Here is a 12,152-nt window from a genome sequence, read left to right on the forward strand (position 1 = left end):
CATTGTGCTGTGTTGTGCATGTTCTCAACAGTCTCTTGGTCAGGATGCAGTGTGCTATAAAGAGGAATTATGTTTTGTCATTAATATCTAGATGACCCAGCCAAATCTTCTCTTGCTTAAATGCTTCTGCGGATCAATGACATTTGTTAAGCTTACAGCTGGCGGGGACTGACAGGTAATTAAAAATAAAGCAAACATGGCTTTCAGGGCCATATAACCAATAATTTCTCATTATCTCCTCCAAGCAGATGTTAACACAGAGAGAGAATTTGTGCATCGGCGGTCATTTGACTGAATATCACGCTCATTTCATGAAGATCTAAAGAAACCTACAGAAACATAATCTCATTTTTTTCCAAACAGGAACTGAAAGGCAAGAAGATTTGTTAAAGTCACCGTAAAAATTTAATTAAACAACTTTAATTGTTATGGAATGACATAGTGTTTTTTTATAAAATGACTTTGCTGTGTGCTGTTTTATTATTGTGTTTTTAGTCAAAAGATAAAGAACCTCTCTTCACGTCCGGTCATGAATAATGGCACCAGGGCTGGGCTCCAATGACCATTTTGTTAGCTGTTCTCGATGGGCGAAATCATGTCCTGTGCTACATTTTTTCCTCATTTCAGAAACCGTTGCACTTGGATATCCGTCACCATACAGAAAAGAAGACAAAGGCTACTTCCGTTTCCGAAATAAACATTTTAGGCTGTTACGGTAGTGAAATTTTTAATATTGGATTTTTAAAAAAGTTCAAAGTTTTGAAATGAATGTGTTTAAACATTTGTTGTTTGACATGTTGGAGGCCAAGATTTCGTGAGAGTTACCTACACTCTTACATAAAAGGTGCTCTGTGGTGAAAAAAAGTTCTTCAGATTTGAAAAAGGTAAGAAAGTAATGGTTCCTTAAAGAACTTTGGCATCGCTGTGAAGAACGTTTTAAGCACCTTTATTTTTAAGCGTGTAAATGTAATCAGAGGCATTCAGTTACAAAAGCCTTGAGAATTCCTTTTAATGTCAAAGAATCTTAAGCCAAATGGAGAAGTAGCAAGAGAGCTCATATGGACCGGAAAAGGATCTCATGTGATAGAGTAAAGTCATGCGACCTGGATTGAATTGTCAGTCGTTGCAGGTATAAACGTGGCCTGCCTCCCTATTGAGTCAAGAGCTTGTAGAAACTATTGATGAAAGCAGAATAGCATCCTCTCCAAAATCAAGCCAGCAATCTCATTTCCAGTGAAAATGTCAGCCAGTGTTGAGACGGGAGTTTCTGCTTGCACAGCACTGCTGCTGCTGCTATATAAAGATATATAGCCCTGACCGACAAGATACCAGCACACCAACAAACATTTAAGAAAATCTCTCTGTTACTTCTGCATATTTAATGACAGCATGGCAGATTAGTTGTGTAAAGCTTTCTGTCCTTGTCAACCCTGTGTTTCTAAATCCATTCCCTTCCTGTGAAAATACTGTTGCCGTGGTAATTTGACAGAGATGTTAACACGTTATTGGGTTTTAATTATATGTTTTTTAAAGCAATAGTCATCGTGTCTTCTTCAGTTTAGACTTATTCATGGATAATGGGCTAATACAGCTGGTCATTAGCGCAGAATAAAACTTGCAGAGAAATCGAGGTGCTGACACGAAGCGGATCTCCTCCCTAATTACACTGACATTATACAGTAGAATAAATACATTGACATGACGTTTAGTTGAGGTGTTTTATTATGGGGAAATAAAGAAATACTTGAGAAAACTATGACTGCTACTATACCTGTAGTAATGGCTTCCATGTCATAACACAAAAGCATGATGATAAAACATTATGACATGAAACCAAAAGTGACTGAGAATCCATTCTAAAGCCTACTACACCAGCTGAAATCCTCCTAGCCGTCTCTCTCGGGTGAATCCAGCGAAGTGGACCGCTCTCGGTCTGAGGGCACTTACACACGAGCAGCTCTCATGCAGGACATCACCGTCTTCTTCAAGTTCACTTGTGATTATCTTCATTAGTGCGAGTTCACAACGCCAGGCAGGTGAATGCAAGATTCACAGTAATGACTCTCTCAAACTCTTCATCCGTCTCTTGTGTTTCTGTGGAGCTTCTTTATGTGGATTCTAATGAAGTTTTCTGAGGAAAGTTGGCAAGAAAACATGAATCACTGGTAATTGTGCCTCTGGAGACGCAGGTCAGGATTTAGGTTTCCTGGAGATTACAGTGAATGAGCCAAGACTTACACAGTTTTTACTGTAATATGTTAAGAAAGCAAGGGGTTGTTGTCTGCGAATCTATACGAAAGCTCATTTTTCTCCATTCACATCAACATCACAGTGACCCAAGATGAACAACGTTCTTCAGATTTTTAAGATAACTTTGATTAGCAACTACAAAACTTTTTGTTTTGTTTCATATTCTGGAAGAATCATGAAAACATGTTTGGAATACAAAAATCTCTTGAAGGTGAATGCAAAATCAACTTAACAAGAATGACATTGTAACAAACCAACATTAATCAGAACTGTAAACTAACATCACTTCTCCTTCCCAACCTCACGCCATTGGTTAAGTCAATGTCTCACGGTTTACACTTCTGAGAAGAATAAATCTACAAATGCCTGGTTTCTTATAATGCGTCTCTGATCTAAAAAATGGAAGGCTTTATCTTTAGAAGAGGTTGTGTTATCAACATCAGTATACTGCAGTATTTTCCTTTAATGATGATTTTGACATTTGGAAGCAGACAGTGAGTGTGTTTAGCACTCTGTGATGCGGCAGACTCTGAAACCTTCGCTCCATCATCATCATCATCAGAAACTCAATTAGTCCTGCCATTATATACTGCACTGTTACCTTTCAGTTTAATGGACGAGTCATCTTATTGGCTGATTTCATGCAGGTCTTAAGCTTATAGATTTCATAACCTGACCCGAACATTTCACAGCGCACCAGCGCACACAAAGATATCACAGATTAATAAGGTGTCAGACTCTATTACTGTGGACCAAATATAAAAATCTCAACGGGTGTGCATTTACAGAACACTTTCAACATCACTTTCTTGATGCATTATGCAATCTCTCCTAAAGATGTGAGCGTCTTTAATCTTTACAACCAGCATATTGGACATTTGTATATTCGGTATATTTCTGTTGATATAAGTGGCAAAATGCTGAGGCTTTATCTTTTCTAATACCAGGATAGCTGTGCAAACAAATGATGTAATTGCAAGCAAAGCAAACTGGTATTTACAAGTGAGAAACTTTAACATTTTAAATGAGTGATGTATAGTACAGTTTATTAAAACAAAATATTTTTATTCAAAAAATAAAATAAAATAATAATAACAACAACGAAAGCTCAACTTGGCTGTACGAGTTTCCCATGTGCACCTGAAAGCAGCATTAAGTTGGAATCTGATCAAAAAAGACCTGCTTATATTTTCAAGTAAATCCAAACATAGAAAGATAATATCTAGATTATCACACCACATCCACCCACACATGATACATATATGTAAGTGAATTAATAAATGTCACAAACAAGCGTCATGCCATGTTTCAGTGTTTGAGGTTGAGTTTAGGATTCAGTAGCCCTGCTTTAGACACACTCACATGTGACTTCACTAAACAATCTATTGCACACAAGATTCACTAAAGGAATTATGCAAATCAGGTACCTCAAACACATTATAAAAATCATGCTTAATGCAGTTTCAGCGGCTTGTAAGTGATGTTTCACTGCGTCTCTATAGGATCATCTCACCGCTGCAGTCCAGGCACCATAAGAGCACTTGAGTACACTACATGTCTGAATAATTGGAGGTTATGACATTCTTCTCCATTATGTGATCATTATTTGTTTATTTACTGCTGCCATAATCACTAGGAAATGTACACAAATGTGTCTTTTAAACAAGATTCCATTTAGCGCAGACGATAACAGCTCAATGTTAATTGCAGCAGGCGTGTGGTAATGAATGAGATGCAGTTTCAGAGCTTCTGTGAATGTGTTTGTACGTCATGATGACCTTCTCTTGAATGTTTAGCTTGTGGGGTTTTGTTGGTCCTTTACTTTCAGAGACAAAGTGGATTCAATGAAAGTGTGTGGCTATGTCATAACATCAAATGAATCACATTGAAAATGTTTTTTCATACCATGGAATATGTTATGAAGATGTTGCTTGAGAAAACGTATCGCAAGGTACACGTTACATTTTTAACAAATATAATGAATTATTGAACAAAGCTTAACGAACAATAAAGGATTTGCAATACGTACTGTTACTTCTGTTACTCAAATGCAAAACTTTGCTATAGACTTTGAGAAAACTGGCCTGAAACAGCACCCTGGAGAGAGATCAGAGTTCTGCACCATGGACAGCACTCGGTGATGAATCCAGTTAGACGTAACACATTCTGCTTTAAGCTTATTTATTCAATCTTATTAATTATTTGTTTCAGTTTTTTTTTCAATATGACTTGGTCAGTACTAGTATTAGTTTTTAATATTTCTTTAAATGGTTCCATGTGTATCCTGCATTAGATACAACATATCAAAGTAAGTGCCATCTGCAAACAAATGATGCAAGATCTTTACTTCACTTGAGTAATTTCTATAAATACTTTTACCCAAGAGATGATTTTTACTATGAAGTCAGTCCTAGTTCACCTTCTGTGGCAGCAGAATAATAGCAGGTGTCGTTTATTAATCTACTGTATGAACATTTTATAAGTATGACATGCAGATAGCATCTAGATTAGTGGTAGGCCGACATAGTCCAGTGGCCAATATATTGTGATTGATTGTTTCATTATCAGCATTGGCTGATGGATTATTCCATTCAGCCTCCATATTGTGCATTTTTCTTTGGCAAAAAGCCAGCATCTGACAGACAGTAAAACTACCAACCTTCATTCCCTTTTCATTGTGAGGTTGCGTTGAGTTAGACCTAACTCGTGAGCAGAACAAAAGCAACTGTGAAACTAAAAACATGTTTTCCTCCAAAGCTGAGTTTACTAAGCTGAGTAATATCTGTCAGGGTTCCTGTCTAGTGTGTCTTGGTTTCCCCTTTGGTATTGTGGTTGTTGGTTCTCGTGTCTCTGTTTCCACTCTTGTGCTGATGTTTTGTTTTTTTTGAGCACATGGTTGGTTGACAGCCTGCCATGCGTTTCCTTGTGATTGTGGTGTGACCCCGCCCCTTTGTTACCTTGTTTATCTCCTCGTTATTATTTCATTCCGTTCACCTGCTCTACTCGTTGTCTTCTTTCTCTCCCCTCCTGTTTCTCGTTTGGGTTTTGATTTCCTTCCCCTTATATTCCCTTCTGTTCTACCGTCCTGTGTCAGATCGTTGTACGTTTCTTGTGTACATATAGCCTGTGTTTATTGTTCACGGCGCTGACCGGACCTAGCCTTGTTATCCCAGTCATCATTATAGTTAGTTCATAATATATCTTAGTCATAGTCTTGATGTATTTTTGTTGTTTCCTCTTAGTGCAGACTTTTTACCCTTGCCTTCTTGAACTCTCACCTTATTTTAGTTTCTAGTGCCTAGACCCGTCCCTTACAGAAAAGACACACGAAATTCACATGTGCAAAAAACACATGTGATCACATGTGAAATGTGTGTTTTTGGAACATTTTGGTGTGAATTCCATGTGAATTCCCACGTGAAACCCATGGGATAACATGTAAAAACCCATGGGATAACTTATGCGACATGTCTCCACATGTGATCACATGTTCTTCACGTCACCACATGTTGCACATGTCATCCCATGGGTTTTTAACATGTTATCCCATGGGTTTCACATGGGAATTCATACCAAAATGTTCCAAAAACACACATTTCACATGTGATCACACGTGTTTTTTGCACATGTTAAACACATGTTGTATACATGTGATCACATGTGAAAAACATGTGAAATTCATGTGTCTTTTCTGTAAGGGGTTGCTCTCAAGGTTTTCTGTTCACCTCCCCCTTAGCTCTCGTTGGTGTCCTAGACCTCCCAGCTCTTCTCACCCTGGCATCTCTTCTATTTGCACCCGCATCTGAGTCTCCGTATCCTCTGTTCCTCCCACATACATGACAAATATCAATATCGCTATTAAAAAACACTATTAATTGTCGTTTGAAACTTTGTAAAATGTTTCACTTGAAAAGTATGTTTGTGTTAGATTTCATTACAATAAATGTCACATGGTTTGAAAGTTTTTGTTTTATGATTTTATTCTTTTGGGGCCATTGCATAAACTGAAATGTATTTAAAAGTCGTTCTGTAGTGTGGCACTTTGTCTACATTTTCGAAAGATATTTTACTTGTTTGTTAAACTCAAGCACTTGCTAATATATCTGACTAATGACATAAATAATCTGCTCGTTTTATTTATTTTGGAGGAGAGGATGAAATAAGTCACAGAAGTGCATGAGTTGGGCACATGTCCAAATGATATTAAGCCACATAGAGATCCCTAAAGGAATTAGGCAAAACAAAGATGGATATATGAGTACGGTTTGAAGCAATGAGAGATCACTACTAATCCACTCTTGTGTTGCATTAAGCAAAAGAAATGAACAATTTAATCCGAGCGGGTCTGACGCGAAACCTGATTTCATGTGAAGTGTTATTTTATCTTTAATGCAGCAGTGAGCGTGTCACACAGCATCACTCATTCATTAATGCAAAACTCTGCTGCTAATTCCATCTCCAACAACGGAGTGGACGCAAACAAGCTTTTAGATTACACCCGCTCCTCCTGGACTGAAATGTGAGCGAGCAGAAGGACGTTTCAGCCTTTAAAAAGCAGTTAAATGAACTAGGAGCATTAAACCGCTTGCCTCTTAGTTATTTGTTAGCAGTGATGGAAGTTATTGAAGCTTGTGTCATTTGAATAAACCCTCGACACAAAAGGTTTTCAATAGTGCTGTTTGGCACTAGCCTGTCAAGACCTTACTGGCTGTTTGCTTTCTATGGGGGCTGAAGTGTCTCGAGACGGAGAGCAGTGATTTGGTAATGTTGGAGAATTAATATTGTGATAAACACAAGAATAACTTTCAGACAGTGTGAATCACCTTTGAATAGAAATAATGTAACACGTAACAAATGTCAAATGTTTGATGGGCATGCACTACACTTCTGATTTGTGCTAGTAAAGCACACCACCTTCTAAGTGTTACTTACTGTAAAAAAACTGTCATTTTACAGAATTTACAGATGTTTTTGTTTCAAGATGTTTCAAGAAATACATGTAACTTTATTTAACAAAACTGTTATTTTACAGTATTTTATTGCCGCCCCAGTTGCCGGAAAATTCTATTTTTTAATGGGATTTTGGTGATATTTATAAATACTGTAGAAACCATCAAATAACAGTAAAAGACTGCAAATTTACAACAACAAAAAAACTAAAACCACTAGCACTCCGGCTAGTGTTTTTTTACAGTCCTGATTGCGGATTGTAATTGTAATGCAGTTTTTTTAGCTCTTTGTTGGAACAGCTGTATTACACAGAGTGTTTTTCAATGCATGCTCATCTCTTTCACAAATATGCATATTGAGTGGCATTACATGCTCTTCGGGTTGGTGATGAGAGCACATCAAAATGCCTCGCATCAAATTGTTCTACCTGCGAGCTTGTTTTTATGGCGGGGTAATGGTTTTCACATCATTAGCACTGGAATAAGGAAATGCGTCACTTAAGAGCAGATGTGCTTGGTAAATCACCTATACAGTATTAAGTCTAATAAAACACATATTTTCAGTTTGTGGGACTGCTGAACATCTGCTCTCGATTATAAAACTCCTAAACAAACTACATCAACATGACTCCGATACACCAGTACACATACACACTGTTTTCATAGCAAAACTACAAGAGCTGGCATTCATAACACAATTACTTACAGTATGTAATGTGACAAAAATGATATTAAAAACATGATATTAAGTGAAAAACTGTATGGCGGGGATTAATTTTATGCTTGGGGATTGGTACTATTGTGAAAAGTGACCATTAAATATTAGAATTGAGCGTGAGTTTGCATAAACAAGGCATACATGTCTCTTTGTCTTCTGGTTAACAGTATCCATTACCAGGAACCTTGTCTATATCAGGAAAAAACATATGATTAAGGTTCACAATCCTTCACAATTAGAAAAAGAGTTGGGAGATTTACCTAAAATGTGTATCTTTTGACCATTTTCAATATGTGTATTTAGGTTATTTTTTAGTTCTTTTCATTTTTAGTTGTTTAGTTGTTTTAGTGTCAGTAATGTTTTCATGTTGACTTTAAGCATTTATTCCAGACCTTGTAATACACTACAATTTTTATTTATTTTATAGTCTGTCAACATCTTTAAGGTTGCCCTCATACATCTTATCAAGTTCTCTTTCTCCTCGGTAGACTGTTTGATGGCCTCTTGGTGGATGGCTTTCTTAATACAGGGGCTGAATAGGATTTAATGTAATCCCACTGAGTGAACAGATGGACTGATAGCATTCTCTGCCCTAATACGCACCTGACTTTAACCCGGGGGCTATATTTATACTCCACTGCAGCCCCTCCTAAAGCCTCTCACTCAACAGTTGGAACATGTCTAGACATCATCCGTTTTCACTTCTCAGTTCTTTAACACAGAGGGACACGTCTTCAACTTCAGTGCATGAGTCAGTCCGTGCCTTTTGCGCATCTAATCCAGCGCATGCCCGTGACATCTACTACCACGCCGAGGCACGTGCATATTTAGCCATTTAAATCAATTCGTTATAAATCAATACGTTATAAACACAAACGTGCACTATTGAGGGGAGCAGAGCACAGCACAAGTGCGCATCGCCAGAGAACTTCTGCTGCGTGGGAATGTTGAAGTGAAGGCAGAGGGCAGCAGAGCTGCTGTGGATCAATCTCTCTCCCCCCCTCTCTTTCTCTCCCTCTCCCTCTCCCTCTCCCTCTCCCTCTCCCTCTCCCTCTCCCTCTCTCTCATACACACACACCGGCATCTGAGGAGGATTTTCGTGGATTTACAAGTGACGCGGTAAAACGCGCGTCTTTTCTTCGTGCGCCCCGGCTTCGCGCGTTAAGGAAAGTTCGTGGGAATTTGCGCGCAGAGCGACTAAATGTTTTGGATATTATTGCCATGGTCGGATGAGCAGGTGAGGGCTTATTTTCTCTTTGGGTGGGCTGCACACGGTTCGGCTCGTGTGTGATGTGAATTAGGCTTTATGAGTTTGAGGTAGAAATCCTCAGTAGATCCCGGTTCCGTTCGTGGAAAACTGTGGGAATCGCGCGCAGATCTCGTTGACATGCCAGCAAACGCGTCAGACAAATTTATTTGTGGTTTTGAAATGAGTCCTGCCACAGTTTCAGCCCGACGCGAGGATGTTTGTCAGGATTACAGTGGGTTCATCCTATTACATTTCCCGCAATCTGTTGCCTCAAGAGTTGAATGCGTTTGAGTGAATGTGACAGAATCGGATCAGATCACTTCTCATTCACACTCAATCATAGCAGGTGAGATTATAGACATGAAAGTTTGTCTGTGTTGCCTTCAGCTGTTGAATCAGCCTGTTGAATTCAGCCCAGAAATGTACCATGGTAATCCTGTAGTTACTACAGTTATTGTCACTAATGCAAACCTAACACGGGATTTCTTCCACTTACCAACATTAACTAGGATTTAACTATAGCAACCATACAGACGTTTGGTTTCATTTGTAGTAATACCTAACCTGAATCTAAAGAAAAAAATGCGTGTTTACTATAATTAAACTATGGCGCACTTTCCCAAAGGACTGAATGCTGGAGCTTGCCGAACATTTCCACAATTTTACAATCTTCACACCATGTGACATGTTTTACTATAGTACCTGTGTTTATCATGCTGACTGGTTTAATAGTTAATGTGAGAAGTGCTTGCTTGCATTTATATGTCATCTAACAATCTTATAAATAATAATAATGTTGATTCTGTCAATTAAGAAACATGAACTTTTAAAACCTACAAGTATATCCACTTATCTTTAGATTAGTTTTGTTTTACAGCAGTTACCCATCAGTATTCAGAAAAGAAAACCGCATGCAGTTTCGATTGTCAAGAACGTTCATGGTCTTTCTTGAGTGATTTATATTTTTTAGAAAACAGAATGTAGTTTGTTTGTGTGTGTACATATGGATAATCTCCTCTACTGGAGCGCGTATGTCATCTGCCCCTCCCATTCTCATTCATTATTGAGTCCAGCACATGTGTTAGCCTGTTTGTGATGGGTCTCCAGGCAGCAGGTGAGCGGGTCTATCGCCATGACGATGTGTTTACCCCTTATAAATATTTACAGACACGTGCAGGTGGATTTTTAAGGTCAGTTAGAACGCTGGTTTTTAACTGATTCGTCACAGGTCTGTTCTCATATGATTTCAGGGAAAACCAACACTAATGCTATTAACCAAATAAAAGTATTTCTTTCGAGGGGCTTTTAAAAAGGGAGGAGAATCAAAAGCGTGTCGTTGATGTCCAGTCAATCTCTCCAGGATTTTGGCACAAATTTGTGGTTATTTAATATTTTATGATTGCCAAAGTGGCTCAAAGTCAAGAATGCATATGGTTTCAGTGATGTCCTGTGTGTCCGTGATGGTTTTCGTGATCTGGTTGCTTTGCGTGGGTTGATCCATGACTGCGCTTCCCATCATTGTTTCACCGTCTCTGACTGTCTCATTAAAGACGTTGGCTAATAGGATTTGTCCTGCTCACACGCAACCATAGTAAAGGCTCATTTAGCTGGATAACCCTCATCACACGACACACTCTGGAATATTCAACCTTCCGATTCATCTCGGCCACCTGGTCTAAACACTGACGTGTGGCGGCAGCGTCATTTGGGAGGGCTTGTGGGATGGTCACAGGAAAGACATGTCACGTGACACATCTGATTTGTGCAGTCTGTGCTTTCAATCCGGGGTTGGCAGAGCCTGGAAGGGACAGAGTGTGAGGGGTGTGAAAGAGTTTTGACCCTGTGATGGAGGTCTTCGTCTCAGACACAACCCTCTGTGGCTTTGCTTCAAGTCTAAACTCTGTCAAGGCTCAAAGCAGCACCAGCCTGGTCTTTCCCACAGACTAAATACACTTCAGCCTGTAGGCCTTTAGTAGGTTACCTGTCACATTACAGCATGATTTATAGCTGCTTTTCCTCGGCTGCTCTTGTAGGCCGTGAGTTGTCTTTCCAAAACAAGTCCACATCATTCTCTACATACTGTACTTGTGAAGGAAAAGTTTAATATAGAATTTACCCCTTTTCTTGTTTTTTTATGGATTTGCAGGCTCTTATTTCTGAATGTGGCATTTTAATGATGCTGTTTTGCATGTAACCGCAGTTCTTTAAAGCGCTACACATGTGAGTCCTGCACTCGATTCAAAGTCTTCTTAAACCGTAGGGTCGGGAACAGACAGATGAGGTGTAATTTATTTGCATCTATATTCCCATACAGAAATCAATTAACTATACTGTAAGTTGTTGTTTATTACAATCTACTAAATTATTGTTTTCTATAAATTGTGGGAGCATGATAAATAATTGATCTACGTTTTCTTTTTTTCCAATGTGCATGCTGTTTTTTCACAGTATAACTGTACTTAATGATTTCCAGTACTTTCCTGTTTATGTAGTCTTACTGGCAACTGATATCTGCACTTTCTCTATTTCATGTGACCCAGGACCCACACAATGATTTTTCCATTAATGTATTGTTTGTTAGGATAGGACAATATTTGGCCGAGATACAACTATTTAAAGGAGTCATATTGCTAGGCTAAAACGAATATTATTGTTTGTTTTAGATGTAACGCAATGTGTATACACCATTTAAAGTTTAAATAACGTTGTATTTTCCACATACCGTGCATGTTTGTATCTCCTCTTTGCCACGCCTCTCTGAAACGCGCTGATTTTTTACAAAGCTCATCGCTCTGAAAAGCGAGGTGTGATATGATTGGCCAGTTCACCAGTGCGTAGTGATTGGTCAAATAGTGCAAGCATTTCACGGAAATGTAATGCCTCTTACCATATTCAGAACATCAGGTTCCAAAGCAATTGTACTGACAGACGATACAATGAGATTTACAATTATGCCCACCTTAACTACGTGTAGATTTGAGCGGTC

The 12,152-nt window shown here is 38.7% G+C and overlaps 1 protein-coding gene across 1 annotated transcript in view; it reads left to right on the forward strand.

Annotated features, from left to right (window-relative positions):
• The first annotated feature begins 8,863 nt into the window (after positions 1-8,863).
• pcdh15b (protocadherin-related 15b) overlaps positions 8,864-12,152 on the forward strand; it is a 285,327-nt gene continuing 282,038 nt past the window's right edge. Inside the window, exon 1 of the mRNA XM_057358597.1 lies at positions 8,864-9,154. The gene's annotated coding sequence lies outside the window, so the exon portion shown is untranslated. The remainder of the gene's footprint in view (positions 9,155-12,152) is intronic.

This window comes from Triplophysa rosa, linkage group LG18, assembly GCF_024868665.1.
Source record: "Triplophysa rosa linkage group LG18, Trosa_1v2, whole genome shotgun sequence".
Lineage (NCBI taxonomy): Eukaryota > Metazoa > Chordata > Actinopteri > Cypriniformes > Nemacheilidae > Triplophysa > Triplophysa rosa.